This window comes from Ascaphus truei, chromosome 4 (genome assembly GCF_040206685.1).
Source record: "Ascaphus truei isolate aAscTru1 chromosome 4, aAscTru1.hap1, whole genome shotgun sequence".
Taxonomy (NCBI): Eukaryota; Metazoa; Chordata; class Amphibia; order Anura; family Ascaphidae; genus Ascaphus; species Ascaphus truei.
Window position 1 is genome coordinate 288,661,109 of NC_134486.1, and position 16,772 is coordinate 288,677,880.

The 16,772-nt window shown below is 47.5% G+C and overlaps 2 long non-coding RNA genes across 3 annotated transcripts in view; one reads left to right on the forward strand and one right to left on the reverse strand.

The window, feature by feature from the left end:
* LOC142492091 (uncharacterized) overlaps positions 1 to 16,078 on the reverse strand; it is a 30,299-nt gene extending 14,221 nt beyond the window's left edge. The window contains exon 1 of the long non-coding RNA XR_012800732.1: positions 15,811 to 16,078. This is a non-coding gene — a long non-coding RNA (uncharacterized LOC142492091). The remainder of the gene's footprint in view (positions 1 to 15,810) is intronic.
* Positions 1 to 16,548, forward strand: part of LOC142492090 (uncharacterized) — a 92,114-nt gene extending 75,566 nt beyond the window's left edge. For both annotated transcript variants that reach the window (XR_012800730.1, XR_012800731.1), the window contains 3 exons: positions 13,082 to 13,171; positions 13,989 to 14,167; positions 15,579 to 16,548. This is a non-coding gene — a long non-coding RNA (uncharacterized LOC142492090). The remainder of the gene's footprint in view (positions 1 to 13,081; positions 13,172 to 13,988; positions 14,168 to 15,578) is intronic.
* The last annotated feature ends 224 nt before the right edge of the window (positions 16,549 to 16,772 follow it).

Genomic DNA, 16,772 nt, shown 5'->3' on the forward strand with positions numbered 1-16,772 from the left:
ATGTGAGCCATGTGATGGACATCTGCTGTGAAATCACTTGACTTTTCTACTGCCTATAAAAGCACCTGAGCCCAACAAACCTTGCTTCAAAACTCACTTGCTATGTTAGTTTAAGGCTATGTGGCTCCTAACTACTGTGCTACAGTGCTGTTGCTGTTCCAGGTTCCTGTTTCAGTTGTTGGCTATCCTGAGACCTGGTTCTGACTCCAGCTTGCACCCTGAATACTCATAATTCCTGGTTCCAACTCCCGCTCGCATCTACACCACTCTCCTACTCCAGATCTCTGTTCTGAATCTGTCTCTCCCCGTGGTTTCTTCATTGGTGACTGTTTAAAGCCCAAAATAGAAAGAAGGTTCTTATCTACCTGGAGAGGAAAAGGATAACCTGCAGCATATCCGAAAAATGACGGACTGGAGACAAGGGGGGGGCATGGGAGACAATGGGGGTATGGGAGACCAGGGGGTGGGACATGGAAGTCCAGGGGGTCCAGGGGAGACCAGGGGGGGGCCAGGGAGAAACATTTTTGTCGAGCACTGCTAATGCATATAAAAAAAGCCCCCAATACATATAAAAAATCCCCCAATAAATATGAAAAGGCTCCCAATACATATGAAAAAAGCTCCAATACACATAAAAAGCCCCCAATACATATAGAGAAGCCCCAATGCACATAAGAAACTAATACATATATATATAAAAAAACAATACATATAAAAAAAACTACATATTAAAAGACCCCCACTCCCCTAATACATATAAAAAGACCCCCACTCCCCCAATACATCTTAAAAGACCCCAATCCTCCCAATACATCTTAAAAGACCCCCACTCCCCCAATACATATTAAGACTGCCACTCTCCCAATACATATTAAAAGACCCTCACTCCCACAAATGCATATTAGAAGACCCCCACCCCCCCAATACATATTTAAAGAACCCCCATGCCCCCCAATATATAAATATATTTAAAAAAAGGACTTACCTTGTGGATGGTCATGCCTGGTGGTTTCTGCGGGGGGCTCGGCCGGCAATGCAAGTTGGGCCTGACCTCTGGCCAGGCCCGGCTGTTGGTCATGGCCGGGTCCCAGCTCTCCATCAGCTGCCTGCAGTCCTAACCTACCTCACTCTTTCCCACATGAGTCCGATGTCAGCACGCACAGGAAGTAGCCCAACTTACTTCTGGCGCACTGACGTCAGAATGGGCCGTCACGTGCCAGAGGTGGAAGCTCTGGACACAGTGGGAGAGAGGCCTGAAGGCAACTGATGGAGATCCGGGGCTTGGCCGTGACCAGCAGCTGGGCCTGGACAGAGGTCGGGTCCAACTTGCACTGCTGGCCAGCCCCCCAGCAGCCTCCGGGATCAGCACACCTGTTCCTTCTGTCCCCCCCTGTTGGCGGCCCTGCTCGCAGGCATCAAAGGGATTCAGTCACCTACCCAGAGGAGCCACGTGCATGGTGTGGACACAATTAATTGTGCCCTGCCATGGCTCATAGAGTTCCTCTGAAGGGGTCCAGTGTGTGATTTGTTATGCAGCAGTGCATAGGGGTAGGTGTGGAGAACGTGTGGTCTTCTGCAGCATTTGTGGAACAAGCACCATGACTGTTGGGAGAGGCTTCATCAGCAACCCTCTACATCACGTCTCTCCAGACGGTTATCTTAGAAGAGCATCCACCCCCCTGACAAAGGAGGTGTTGGTCACCCACTTCTCCTTCACCACAGCATATCAGGCTCAGGTGGGATAACAATCCACCCCTGGTGTGAGAAATGATTCCCCGCTTGTGGAACCTGCTCCTTCTCCCGCAAATCCACCACCATCTCAAAGACAATGGAGACAGGAAGAGACAGAGAGATGAACAAGGCTTCAGAATACGACAGGTTCCGGTACCACAGAACAAGCATTTCAGGACGTTGTATGGCTTAGTGCTTTAGTGCTATGTGCATACTGTGGGCACATTGTTATTAGGGGTGTGGTACATGTGTGTGTGTGTATATGTGTGTATATATATATCTATGTATATATATGTGTGTGTGTGTGTGTGTGTGTGTGTGTGTGTGTGTGTGTGTGTGTGTGTGTGTGTGTGTGTATATATATGTATATGTGTGTGTGTATATATATATATATATATATATATATATATATATATATATATATATAATATATATAAATAAAAGAAAAAGAAAAGGGAGTGAAGTAGCGCCAAATAAGAAGTGTTGAAATAGTGTAAAAATATATATTATTAATGATAATTTAAATGAATATTTCTAAATAGGCAAAATCACAAAAAATGATAGATGTGTATACTACAATTTAAAATAAATATATATATAACATATATTATGTGCTCCTATTTCGTGAAAAACAATTTAACACAACACTCCAAAAACATGTGATAACATAAAATACAAGCAAACAGAAAAATTGATATAAAAACCAGTCCTTGAGTGAAAATCCATAAATAGGAAAAAATAGTCCTGGTATGAGGGGATCTCCGGCAGCTCTCAAATAGGATGAACCACATCCAGATGATACCTATTAGAAAAGAAAAAAGAGAGAGAGCGCATGCCCCATAGCAAAATACAGTACATTTATTGGGAAAGGGGAGGGGGTTAGAAAATCCACTCACAAGGGTAGGTTAAAATCAAGCAGTGTGTGAAATATATCACCGCCAACTCTGGTCACTCAGCCTCCAGACCTTGCAGTCCAACTCTCACTTGAAGCTGCTGGTAGATGTTCTCTGGTGCATGAGTAGAAAGACTCCTTAAAATCAATGATGCAGTCTTTGAGTTTTAGGAAAATCTCCAATCTCTGCTGGCCGCAATGTGTATAAGCGCTCGATACGGCCCGTCATGCGCTTGCGTGATGACGCAGTTCCGTTCCCTGACACGTTTTGTCACGTGCTGTGACTTTCTCAAAGGGTTGCTGGTGAATCCTGCCCTCACTAAGGACTTATAGCAGCTGGTTGCTAGGTAGCTAGATCGTGTCCTTCAATAGGTTCAGAGTTCAAATGGATAAGCCTATCATAGCAGGCTATTGTCTTAGTTGAACGAGCTATATACACGTCGCCTATGTTGGCACTTTCAGGGCTGGTCTTATCAGGGCTGGCACTATCAGGGCTGGCACTATCAGAGCTGGCACTATCAGGGCTGGCATAGTAAAACTAAAATAAATTGCTTTTAGGCATCTTGCAATACCTTTAGCACCAGCCTTTAGCAGGCGCCAAAATACTGCAAGTTTTTATAGTACGATATGCTTATCACTGCTTAGTGAATAGCAGTTTCTGTAAAAAATTGTGATTTCGGTCATATATATATATTTAACAGTAGTCAACTCAACAAGAGTAAACAAAGGACAGCACTCAGTGGTAGATGAAAAAAACTGTATTCAAAGTAGACAGCAGCACAAACAGGACCAACGTTTCGGTCCTCTACAGTGCTGTAGACTACTGGCCGTAGAAAACTAAAAGCTCACTCCATAGCATCTCCCACTCTCAGGGGAACTTGCTTGCTTGCAGTATGATTGTGACAAATCTAATACAGAGTGCTTTTCCTGGTAATGTAAAGTTTAATAAAAGCTTTAATCAGACTTAGAACTATGCAACTAATTTTGACAGATTTATTATAAATCATTCTTCCTGGTAATGCACAGGTTATTAAGAATTTATATCAGTGTTAGGGACCCTTGAGATGTGGTCTGCCGTGTAGTGGCTCAGGGGCTTACAACTCTTTGGCCAAAATGTTAACCTTAAAGAACATTTTATTTAAAAGATATCTATACATATATATGTAGCCCTTTTTCTGACACTCTAAAGAGACTACGGGAACCTGCACGCACCTGCGGCTCCAGGAGATCTGAGCCTCCGCTAGCTGGGAGCCTGGGGTAACACTTATTAGCGCAGCACCTCCACTTACCCAGGATCCCCGTGATGTGAGATTCCCCTGCGCAAGAAACATATACACACACATATATGATGCAACCAACTTTACTATAATGCACAATAACCTTAGCACTCTATCATAGCAGTAAACACATAACATAACACTTATACTATAACGCTTATCCTTAACTCGGCTAACTGGTAGTGTCCTTATAACGTGAGTGGCTCGGCCACGGTCTTAATGAGTATGTCTCTGTCCCGTCACCGCGTGCCCCACATACCGTGTTTTTGCGCTAATAAAAATAATTGCTCCATGTATTAGGCCTTTGGCCACTCACTAGTGTCCCCAAAGAGTTACGCCTAAGGCGGGATCAGCGCCTGTTGACTGGTGTTGGTGCACTTGATGTAAATACCTTCCGGTCACGGCGGTGACCGGTAACACTTTGAAAAGGATCAGACGAATCCTCTGCTTGCCTTTGATATCCACTGTGTAGCTGTCTGGTCCCAAACAGCTCACCACCACCTTGCTCCGCACACTTGTCCCTAACTGTCTACACAGTAAGGTGACTGATCGCTACCACTATGGGCGTCCCTGCAGCACAGCAGCCTACTGTGACTCAGGGGTTTTCCTAAGGGCCTGTGGGGTAAAGCTAGCCTATGCAGGCAGGTCACGGACCCCCTGCACGCACACACCCTCCTCCTTTACTTTCCGGATCCCCTCTGCCCTGCGTGGTCTCTCCCCCACGCTTCTCTTTCCTCCTCCCGTAATCCTAGCCTTCTGATTGGCTCCTCACATCAGATGACCACTCTAGAGCTCATGGGAGTTGTAGTTCCTCAACGGAGCCTTTCCTTTACAGGCCCGTCGTTCGCGCGCTTCCATTGCGCATGCGCGACCTTTCCACTCTCTCAGTGCCCTCTGCAAGGTTCCGCAACAACATGGCGGCGCCCTGTACAAATGGGCCGTCGCGGAACCTGCCACACTCCCACCGAACACACATATGAGGTTCCTAACACATCCCTACATTCTCCCCCTTACAGAATCCAACGTCCCCGCTTGGTCAACTTACATAACTATACACAGAACGTTATATAATAAAAATGATACAATATAAACGTATCTTACTTATTTCTTCTAGATCAAATTGCACATTTCATTGAACATTACAGCAACAGAATGCACTCTGCTGCGAGCCCACTGCTGAGCCTCATAATGGGGTGCCCCGAATCTATCATAAGCCACCCTCATTGGAGGTTGACCAGTTCTTTGGCTTCGGCGAAGTTGCTCTTCAGCTACCTCCTCGGGAGAGTAGTAAGTCTCGTTTGGCATTTCTAATTCTGCCCTTGAGGGGCTTGATAGGACTACAAAGTCTTCTTAGGGCACAAAGCAGGGGCTCTGTGGGTCTAGTGGCTGGCTCACGGGAGTCAGCGTATCTGTCGTTGGACCAAGGGGCTCTTTACCCATAGCTCCTTCAGGAGATGCCTCCATAGGATTCTCAGAGGTGGCATTTATTACAGTCTCTGGGTCATCCTCTGTACTTTCAGCTTTTCCATCAATTGAAACAGTGGGCACTTACAATTCATTGTCCCCTACTTGAGGTATGGGGAGCAGATGATTCCGATGCCATAACTTTACCCGGCCTTCGGAGTCCCTGATGCGGTATGCCGGGAGCCCAGGCATCTGTGATTCCAACTCATACACCCCATCTCTCCACCGATCAGCTACCTTGTGCTTTCCGGGAATGCCCAAGTTACGAAGGAGAACAGCATCCCCCGGCCGGATCTCTTTATGTCGCACCTTGCGATCATAGCGTCTTTTGTTACCCGCATTTAATTGCGCCGCCGCCTTTTCAGCCAATTTATAGGCCTGCTGCAGGCTGTCTTGCAACCTTTGTACATAACGGAAATGCATCCTGTTGGATACCCCATCGGTAGATATCCGCAGTCGCACATCCACGGGTAGCCGAGCTTCTCTCCCAAACATCAAGAAGTACGGAGTGTACCCTGTAGACTCGTGTTGAGTACAGTTATAGGCATGCACCAACGTCTCCACATGTTTGCTCCACTCAGTCTTCTGAGAGCCTTTTAATGTCCCCAGCATGTCAAGTAGCGTTCAGTTGAACCGTTCGGGCATAGCATCCCCTTCTGGGTGGTACGGGGTAGTCCATGACTTGGCTATATTTAACAACTTCAGCAGTTCTCTAATGAGAGTACTCTCGAAATCCAAACCTTGATTAGATTGGAGTCGGTGCGGTAATCCATAACGAATGAAGTATTTCTCCCACAATACTCTTGCCACTGTCACTGCCCGTTGATCTTTGGTGGGGAACGCTTGGGCATATCTTGTATAGTGGTCTGTAATCACTAGTACATCCATGTACACAAGAAATCCATGCACACCAAATCCATAGGACAAGAGCTTTTCAGATGGGCCATGGGGGCCGCCCGATGGGACACAGGCAGAGAGGGAGAGAGACACAGGCAGAGAGGGAGAGAGACAGAGAGACAGAGAGGGAGAGAGACAGAGAGGGAGAGAGACAGAGAAACAGAGAGACAGAGAGGGAGAGAGACAGAGAGGGAGTGAGACAGAGAGGGAGTGAGACAGAGAGGGAGTGAGACAGAGAGGGAGTGAGACAGAGAGGGAGAGAGACAGAGAGGGAGAGAGACAGAGAGGGGGAGAGACAGAGAGGGGGAGAGACAGAGAGGGAGAGAGACAGAGAGGGAGAGAGACAGAGAGGGGGAGAGACAGAGAGGGGGAGAGACAGAGAGGGGGAGAGACAGAGAGGGAGAGAGACAGAGAGGGAGAGAGACAGAGAGGGGGAGAGACAGAGAGGGAGAGAGGGGGTGATTGACTGACGTGGGGGTGACTGACTGCGGGGTGGGATTACTGACTGTGTGACTGGCTGGTATTACTGACTGTGTGACTGGGTGGGATTACTGACTGTGTGACTGGGTGGTATTACTGACTGTGTGGGATTACTGATTGGGTGACTGGGTGGTATTACTGACTTGGTGACTGGGTGGTATTACTGACTGTGTGGGATTACTGATTGGGTGACTGGGTGGTATTACTGACTGGGTGACTGGGTGGGATTACTGACTGTGTGACTGGGTGGTATTACTGACTGTGTGACTGGGTGGTATTACTGACTGTGTGGGATTACTGATTGGGTGACTGGGTGGTATTACTGACTGGGTGACTGGGTGGGATTACTGACTGTGTGACTGGGTGGTATTACTGACTGTGTGACTGGGTGGGATTACTGACTGTGTGACTGGGTGGGATTACTGACTGGGTGGGATTACTGACTGGGTGACTGGGTGGGATTACTGACTGGGTGACTGGGTGGTATTACTGACTGTGTGGGATTACTGATTGGGTGACTGGGTGGTATTACTGACTGGGTGACTGGGTGGGATTACTGACTGTGTGACTGGGTGGTATTACTGACTGTGTGACTGGGTGGGATTACTGACTGTGTGACTGGGTGGGATTACTGACTGGGTGGGATTACTGACTGGGTGACTGGGTGGGATTACTGACTGGGTGACTGGGTGGGATTACTGACTGGGTGACTGGGTGGGATTACTGACTGGGTGACTGGGTGGGATTACTGACTGGGTGGGGTGGGATTACTGACTGAGTGACTGGGTGGGGGTGGTATTACTGAGTGGGTGACTGGGTGGGGGTGGGATTACTGACTGGGTGACTGGGTGGGGGTGGGATTACTGACTGGGTGACTGGGTGGGGGTGGGATTACTGACTGGGTGGGAGTGGGATTACTGACTGTGTGACTGGGTGGGGGTTGGGATTACTGACTGGGTGACTGGGTGGGAGGTGGGATTACTGACTGGGTGACTGGGGCGGATTACTGACTGGGTGACTGGGTGGGGGTGGGATTACTGACTGGGTGACTGGGTAGGGGGTGGGATTACTGACTGGGTGACTGGGTGACTGGGTGGGGGGTGGGATTACTGACTGGGTGACTGGGTGATTGGGTGTGGGGTGGGATTACTGACTGGGTGACTGGGTGGTATTACTAACTGGGTGGGATTACTGACTGGGTGACTGGGTGGGATTACTGAATGGGTGACTGGGTGGGGGGTGGGATTACTGACTGGGTGACTGGATGACTGGATGACTGGGTGGGTGTGGAATTGGTGACTGGGTGGGGGTGGTATTACTGAGTGGGTGATTGGTGAGGGTGGGATTACTGACTGGGTGACTGGGTGGGAGGTGGGATTACTGACTTGGTGACTGGGTGGGATTACTGACTGGGTGGGGGTGGGATTACTGACTGGGTGACTGGGTGGGGGGTGGGATTACTGACTGGGTGACTGGGTGACTGGGTGACTGGGTGGGGGGTGGGATTACTGACTGGGTGACGGGGTGGGGGGTGGGATTACTGACTGGGTGACTGGGTGTGGGGTGGGATTACTGACTGGGTGACTGAGTGGGATTACTGACTGGGTGGGATTACTGACTGGGTGACTGGGTGGGGGGATTACTGACTGGGTGACTGGATGACAGGATGACTGGGTGGGGGGTGAGGGGTGAGGGTTGGGATTACTGACTGGGTGACTGGGTGGGGGGTGGGATGGGTGACTGGGTGGGGGTAGGATAGGTGACTGGGTGGGGAGTGGGATGGGTGACTGGGTGGGGAGTGGGATGGGTGACTGGGTGGGGGTGGGATTACTGACTGGGTGGAGTTACTGACTAGGTTACTGACTGGGTTACTGACTGGGTTACTGACTGGGTTACTGACTGGGTGGGATTGGTGACTGGGTGGGATTAGTGACTGGGTGACTGGGTGGGATTAGTGACTGGGTGACTGGGTGGGATTAGTGACTGGGTGACTGGGTGGGATTACTGACTGGGTGACTGGTGGGATTGGTTACTGGGTGTGATGGTGATTGGGTGGGGGAGGATGGGTGACTGCGTGGGGGAGGATGGGTGATTGGGTGGGGAAGGATGGGTGACTGGGTGGGGGGGGTGACTGACTGGGGGGCTGGGTGGCATTACTGACTGGGTGGGATTAATGACTGGGTGACTGGGTGGGATTAATGACTGGGTGACTGGTGGGATGGGTGACTGGGTGACTGGTGGGATGGGTGACTGGGTGATTGGGTGGGGGGGATGGGTGACTGAGTGGGGGGGGTGACTGACTGGGTGGTGGGGGGGGTGACTGACTGGGTGGTGGGGGGCTGACTGACTGGGTGGGTGGGGTGACAAACTGGGGGGGTACCTCTGGTGTCCTGCATATACACGTTCTCACACACACAAACACAGGGGGGGGAACACACACAGGAAGGGGGGAGAAACACCCCCGCAACTACAGTATCTCCCGACCCGCATTGGCAGCAGGAGCGGGGAGGAGAAACACACGCACTACTACCTCCCGACCCGCGCGGGCAGCGGGAGAGGGGGGGGGGGTACGGAAAAACACCAGTGCCATTACCTTCCAGCCCGCGCGGGCAGTGGGAGCAGGGGGGGGGGAAGGAGAAACAGTGTATTTAAATTGCATTTCATTCCACCCACCTCCAACATCTGTCCAAAATCCTCCATGACCGGATCAGTGTAGGAGCTGACACAATTATACAGGAGGATATTCAGTATAGAGGAGGAGCAGACGCACGCAGACACACACCCCCTCTCCCTCTCCCTCACCCGTGCAGAGAAGGAAGGGCAGTTTGAAGTCCTGGCAGCTCCATCCCATGTCACAGCCAATCAGCTAGAGGAATTATTTTTTTTTTCCGAGCAGGGGATTTTTTTTTTTTTACAGAGCAGGGGAAATGTTACTGGCCACGAGCCAATTTCCGATCGCAGCTGGCGAGTGGCCGAGTTTGTTTGTCGAGCACTGTATCTACTATATATTTCTGAAAGCGTCCTATGTGGCTATGTCTGTATGTGTCTCCCTGTGTCCCTCCCTGTGTCCCTCGCGGCAATCCCATTGGACCTTGGGCCAGGCCAATGAGATTGCTCCCTTGCGCCGCCCACCCCCGCACACCTCTCATTGGCCTGAGGCGGAGTGACGGGCCAAAGGACACACACACACACACCCCTCTGTGTCCCCCCCCCCCCATCACGTGCGCCGCCCTGCACTGGCTCCCGGACTGAGGGGAAGCGCGGCCCTCCTGCCCCTGCCGCCAACTGCAGGTTCCTCCCCCCTCACTCTCAACCGGCTCCCGGAAACACGGAGGGTAAGCGCAGCACGGCCCTCCTACCCCATCCGCCAACGCTCCCTTACCTCCCCGGCGCTACCTTAACTCCCCGGCGCTACCTTAACTCCCCGCCGCTACCTTAACTCCCCGCCGCTACCTTAACTCCCCGGCGCTACCTTAACTCCCCGGCGCTACCTTAACTCCCCGGCGCTACCTTAACTCCCCGGCGCTACCTTAACTCCCCGGCGCTACCTTAACTCCCCGGCGCTACCTTAACTCCCTGGCGCTCCCTTAACTCCCCGGCGCTACCTTAACTCCCCGCCTGCTGGGGGGGCCAAGCAGCCTCCTCGGATGTGTGTGTGTGTGTGTGTGTGTATATTTTACTCCTGCCAACAATTTGTGCCTCACTTTCATGCTCTACCCCTGCCCTTCCCCACCCCCCCTACCCCTGCCCTTCAACCCCTACCCCTGCCCTTCATCCCCCCCTGAAGTAATGGGATGTAATGTTCCCGCTCCTCTGTCTCTCCTCTCCCCTCTCTCTGTTTGTCCCCCATTCACATCAATCCAGTCCCCCCCCTCCCTCCTTTACAGCTCTGTTTGTCCCCCTTTACAGCTTCATGCAGTGTGTGTGCGTCAGTCATTGTGTGTGCGTCAGTCAGTCACTGTGTGTGTGCGTGCACGCGTCAGTGAGTCTGACGCAGAAACACAAACACACACACTGACTGACTCACACACACACAGTGTGTGCGTGCCTCAGTCAGTGTGTGCGTGCGCGCCTCAGTCAGTGTGTGTGTGCGGCAGTCAGTGTGTGTGCGTGCGTCAGTCACTGTGTGTGTGTGTGTGCGCGTCAGTCAGTGTGTGTGTCAGTCAGTGTGTGCGCGCGCGTCAGTGTGTGTGTGTGGGGGGGGTGTGCGCGCGCGTCAGTCAGTGTGTGTGTCAGTCAGTGTGTGTATGTGTGTCAGTCAGTGTGTGTAGCCAATAAACAATATCACTTGTGAGCACATTCACATGTCTTAGACAGGTCTGCAACCCTGTCTTTCACCATTATCACCCAGCATACAGTGCTTCCACTGCAGCAAGGAATTCTGGGAAATGACGAGAGAGATAGAGATAGAGATAGAGATAGAGATAGAGATAGAGATAGAGATAGAGATAGAGATAGAGATAGAGATAGAGATAGAGATAGAGAGAGAGAGAGAGCGCAAATAAGCCAGGAAAGAAACAAAGAGAAAAATATCATAGGGCAGTATGTCTGTAACTTTCAGAGTTAAGGTGGTAGGATATACACTTACACTTAATCAGCCAAATATAAGCCTTTAATCCACCACTGGGATTCAGGAACACTGCTGCTGGGATTTCTTTGCTGTTTGCATGGATCTCAGACTCTCCACGTGTGCTGCTTGCTTCAGGGGTCACCTTTTCATCTGCAGCTGCGTGTCTCCTTAACATGGGATATAGCTCACCGGGGGGGAGGGGGAGGGGAAGAGGGACAATGGAACAAAAATAGTATAAAACCTTTTATTGTAAAAACTATCTAAAAAATAACAAACAGTATCTCACTCACATGGTGTGAAATAATTTCAAGCAGTTGAGAGTTTGAATTGAGTCTCTCACACTCGTAGAGTAAGCTGTCCGGTCCACTGCACTGCTGCTAGCCTAGTTTACTTCCGCGTCACGTGCTCCGGCTCCAATTCTCGCGAGACTTCGACCTCCAATGACGTCACAGCGCTATCTCCACTCCGTTCTGCAGAGCATCTCACTCTGCTCGGTTTGCAATGCCTGCAATGACTGCAGGGTCTGCCCTACGCATTTCTCCTCTAGGGCTTCCTCAGGGGCATATGCCGTCATTGGAGGTCGAAGTCTCGCGAGAATTGGAGCCGGAGCACGTGACGCGGAAGTAAACCAGGCTAGCAGCAGTGCAGTGGACCGGACAGCTTACTCTACGAGTGTGAGAGACTCAATTCAAACTCTCAACTGCTTGAAATTATTTCACACCATGTGAGTGAGATACTGTTTGTTATTTTTTAGATAGTTTTTACAATAAAAGGTTTTATACTATTTTTGTTCCATTGTCCCTCTTCCCCTTCCCCCCACCCCCCCCCCCTCCCTGGTGAGCTATATCCCATGTTAATATATATATAATGGTATAATCTTCAAATAATTTTTTTATATATATATATATATATATATATGTATGTGCTAAGATAAAGAGCGGACCCCGTATCCACAAGATAAATAAAAGTAACTAAATACTGACTTTGAATGAATACTTTATAGTAAGTCAGTGGTGCTATAAGGGCCAAATTATGTAATATGAGAAAAAAGAAAAAAGAAAACCCCAAATAATAGCACTCTAATATACCAATTCAATATACAAATACACATTGTATTGAATGAACTGTCAAAGAACAAAGAGTCTAAAAGAAAGCAAAGAATAATTAAAAGCAGGCATAGATCCCCTGTGCGTAAAGCTTGACAATCATCCTCTAATAATAAATTCAAAGATGGACAAAACGTCCCAAATTGAAAAAGTGTGTACCCTTGAGTGTATCAAACAAGGGGAGGTTATGTGCTGCAGTGAAAAGGGCTGAGATGAAAAAGGAGTGGCAAAAACCAAGTAATCAAATCATATCAATGCTGAGCACCTGCTCCTTCGCGCTACTCAAAATCCTTATAGAACACGATCAGGCTCGTGTACGGGAGGTTACAGCCCAAACTGAATTAATTGAAAAGGAGTTTACTGAGACCGAAGCACTCCAATTTAAAAGGATTGAGAGTGATCTTGACAAATATGAGACGGACTTAATCACCTTTAAGAAATGCAAATTTGACCGTGATCAAGAAGATTATTGGACCAATTCTGTTTATAAGTGGCACAAAGGGAGGCGAGCTGCCAAAAATAAAAGAAATAAAAAATCAAAACCTCATACCAACTCAGTTTCCCTTTCATCTGGAGTGTCTGCTTCGGATTTGGAGTTATCAGACGTTGAAAGCATTCCGTCAACTGCACAACCAACTAACAAACTGCATTTTTTTAAATACAGGAGCCAGGACTGCAACTCCAGAAGGAGGACAAGGAGGGGATCAAAGAGAACTAAGAGGGAGGATAATCGTACAGTAACTCAGAAAACAAAGTGAGTACAAAAATGAAAGACTCTGAGAGTGAATTGTCAATTATTAACCTCTCAAATATTATCCTCACAGAAGAACAAACTAATGTTTTGCGACGTGGCCTCTCCTTCTCCCCGACTTCCTGTATGAACCACTTTGAGTGGACATTTTGGAAGGACAGTTAGAAATTGGTAGGGGTTTCCCCCCTTCCTATGGTACTGCACTTGAGTGACAGCAGGGGGTGGTACATCCTGTTGTAGCTGGCACAATGGGGTGCCCGCCTCCTTGCTGTACTTAAGGGCAGGACCGCCCTAAAGTTAGTAGTGCCTTCCCCCACTTGAGAAAGGCAGGTCACACATTGGAGAGGCTTCATATAGGGCCTACTCTATTCCTCTTCCCCTTGGGGGAGAGTGAATGTGGACCATACCTCTGCCTCCGTTAGGGAGGTGGGGAAGAGCTAGAACAGCTGCGTGTGCCCTTGGCCTGTAGTGACGGTCCAGGGACCATATTAAGTGATAGCTGACCTGACAGGCTGTATCCGGCAGAAAACTGTTGTGTAACTGTTACTGCAGAGTGTAGTAATAAACCCATTCCTGTTTTGCAATATACCTCCTGCCTGGTGCGTGACCTTACTGGGGGGAGAGGTAATAAGTTCTACCGTAGGAGATCACCTTCAGTTCCTGGAGTCTGTATACAGCTGTATAGCTGTATTCGTTCAAGTTGAATATTCACTCTTGTCTCTGCTTGATGTCAGACTCAGACTCAGCCAGACAGACAGACAAATGCAGCCTTCCACTTAGTTCCGTCAATATAACTAAAATAGTTGCTCTCACTCCTCAGATTCGCAACTTGAATGAATACAGCTGTCTTGTGTGAGGGGGTAATCCAGGAAGTGGAAGTGGAACAGCGTCTCCAGTGTTACCCGGATCAGCATCACATGTTCATCTCCAGCGTGATTTCGTTGGTGGGCTGACGGAGGGACACGGAGACCCCTGTGGTCATCACGGTTACATCCTTTGGTGAGACCATTCCTTAATCCCTTGCCTATGCTATTTGCTTACCCCCCATCTCCATCTATAAAGGTCAATATCAGCCTGATTTTTCCACGTTTGCATCCGCAATCTATCATCTGACGGGTCAATTACTTCTCCCCATTTGTTGCTCCAGTCATTTGCTACCTATAGAGTGACAATTCTTCTCACATCTCACTGCCTCCCACATTTGTGCTACTGGACATTTTTTGGTCACATTTCCCTTCTTTTTTATTTTCAAGAGTACTCTTGTTTTTTATTGTCATATATTGTGTTTATTGTGTCTATTGGCATCATTGTGTTTGTTTAATCTGTTCAGTCACCTAGCCTTCCTTGCTTAATTATTACATTTTCCTGTTTTTTATTGCTATTTTTTATTGCTATACAGGATTGCGCCTTTTTTCTTTCATATATATATATATATATATATATATATATATATATATATATATATACATACATACATACATACATATATATATATATATATATATATATATAACAAATTGTGTATTGTATGTATATATATATATATATATATATATATATATATATATATATATATATACATACAATACACAATTTGTTATATATATATATATATATATATATATATATATATATATATATATATATATATATATATATATATAACAAATTGTGTATTGTATGTATATATATATATATATATATATATATATATATATATATGTTTTTTAATGTTGCTTCATAAATAAATGTTCTGGATACTACGTTTGTTCATAATTGGGTGGCAATCTTGTTTATCAAATCACTATATTGTTATACTGATCTACACGTCATAATGGTTTTAAACTTTTATCCCTAATATAAGAGCATTAATATGCTTGCTGGCAGTGCATATATCACAGAAGTCAGACAGTACTGTATCATGTGCATATCATGCAGCACAGCTTATCTATAGAAGCAACCTGTAATTTGCACTTTATATGTTCATCATAGGCTTTTGATCCTTGGTATCATTACTGTTAATTTGTTAACAACTTTTTTTAGTGACAGCACAGTGCATTGTACTTACAGTATTGAACTGGTTTCAGCAGGACCACAGTCAATTATGCAACCTAATCTGTTTTCCCTGGTAATATAAAGGTTGCATAAGCAGGCCTTTAAAATCAAAGGGTATTTGATAATATTTCTTAAAATTCTCAAGAAACCTTGATGGTACTATTCAGTATTATTGCTTTATATTGCAACACATTCTTTGCAGTGTTTTTGTGAGGAAATATAAACGTACAGTATCATGGTTTCACTATCATTTACATAGTGGTAGTAGTGTTCCCACTTCCGAGCAGTGCAATTAACTGAAGACATGCATGTGGGATAGAATATAATGGTGGCTTTTCTTCTTCTTACTGTGCAGGTTGGAGTATTCAACCCTACACCAGGAAGACCACTGATCCCTTTCGCCAAAGAAATGCTCAGCAGAGTCACAGGGGGAAGAGAGTCGCAAGGGGCAGAGAATACAGAAATACACACACACCAACAGGACAGATCAAATATACACGCACAAACCAACAGAACAGAACAAATACATATATATTATATATGCATATACTTTTATATATATAGATGTAGCCAGGTCCCCCTCTTACCTCCTGGTCCTCGTGAGGGGGGGGCGGCTACGGGAGGCGCACGGGTGAAGCCGAAGTTGCGGGTGGACCCGCCGGGAAGCAGGGAATGGCATGCGGGTCCATAAGGGGCTGCGGGTGGTCAGTAGGACGACTGGGTTGCCGGCATTTCGCAGCGGAAGTCGAGACAGGGCACCGCCATCTTGCAAATACTTGCGCATGCGAGATAGAGAATATGCGCATGCGCAGGGCCCCATTAGTTGCGGCGGCATTTAGGCAGGCTCTGCAAGGGACTACGTCCCAGCAGCCTCTGGGGCTGCTAACAGGTGATGCGCAGTAGCCAATAGGGTTGCAAGATTCTTGGAGGCACCAGATAGATACATTTGACGCGCTCTTATAGCCACGCCAGTCAGAGCAGGGACAGCAAGGGGTAAGATAGTGTCTGGGTGCAGGTGGCTCCCAGACTAGGCCAGAAACCCCCAGGTCACAGCAAGGCCCCGACTCACCTCAGCTTGTGGGTGCTGCAGGGAAAGCCCATAGATACTGCACCGACACACTTTATTCGAGCAAATACCCAGTTTGTACCTGGCAGATACCTGGAATGCGCCGCTCCTCACCTCTGACAAGCCCCGTTGTGTTTGCCTTCCCAGCCTGGGTTCATGCCTGGCTGACGGGCGGCTGATCTGTTAAATGATAATGATTAGGATTTAATAGGCTGCAATGCTTCGCGTGTCTAGCAGATGGCATAAATTCATGAATTGTAATGCAGTATATATATATATATATATATATATATATATATATATATATATATATATATATATATATATATATATATATATATATATATATATATATATATATATATATATATATATATATATATATATATATATATATATATATATATATACTGTGCAGTATTGCAGCCAGCGGGAATAAAATGCTTCAATCCCTGACTGGAAAATAACGCAATGCACTCGGGC